The sequence below is a fragment of the Crocuta crocuta genome, unplaced genomic scaffold (genome assembly GCF_008692635.1).
Source record: "Crocuta crocuta isolate KB4526 unplaced genomic scaffold, BGI_CrCroc_1.0 scaffold426, whole genome shotgun sequence".
NCBI lineage: Eukaryota > Metazoa > Chordata > Mammalia > Carnivora > Hyaenidae > Crocuta > Crocuta crocuta.
In genome coordinates, this window is record NW_027532452.1 from 149,389 (window position 1) to 150,141 (window position 753).

Here is a 753-nt window from a genome sequence, read left to right on the forward strand (position 1 = left end):
CTCTCTCTTTCTCTGTCGCTTCTTCTGCTTGTGCTCTCTCTCTTTCTCTCAAAAATAAACAAACATTAAAAGTATTTTTAAAGGAAGGATAAAAAATCATCTCAATAGATGCAGAAAAAGCATTTGACAAAATTCAAAATCCATTTATGATAAAAACTCTCAATGAACTAGGCTTAGAAGGAACATACATCAACATAATAAAGCCTATATACGAAAAACTCACAGCTAAATCTCACTCAATGGAGGAGAAAATAAGACACAATCATGAACAAGACAAGGAAGTCCCCTCACTTTTATTCAACACAGTATTGGAAGTCCCAGACACAGCAGACAAGAAATAAGAGGAATCCATGTTGGTAAAGAAGAAATTAAACTGTCACTAATTGCAGACAGCACAACACTAAAGACTCCACCAAAAAAACTACCAGAAGTGATGAACGAATTCAGTAAAGTGGAAAGATACAAAATTATACCAAAAATGAGTAGCATTTCTATACAGTAATAACGAAGTAGCAGAACAATAATTTCAAAACATCATTTGAAATTGCACCAAAAAGAATAAAGTACCTAGGAATAAACTTAACCTTAAGAGGTGAAAGACCAGAACTCTGACAACCATTAAACACTGATGGAAGTAATTAAAGATGACACAAACAGAAAGATATTACATGCTCATGGACTAGAAGAATTAGCACTGTTGAAATGTCCATATTACCCAAAGCAATTTGAAGATTTCATGCAATCCCTATCAAA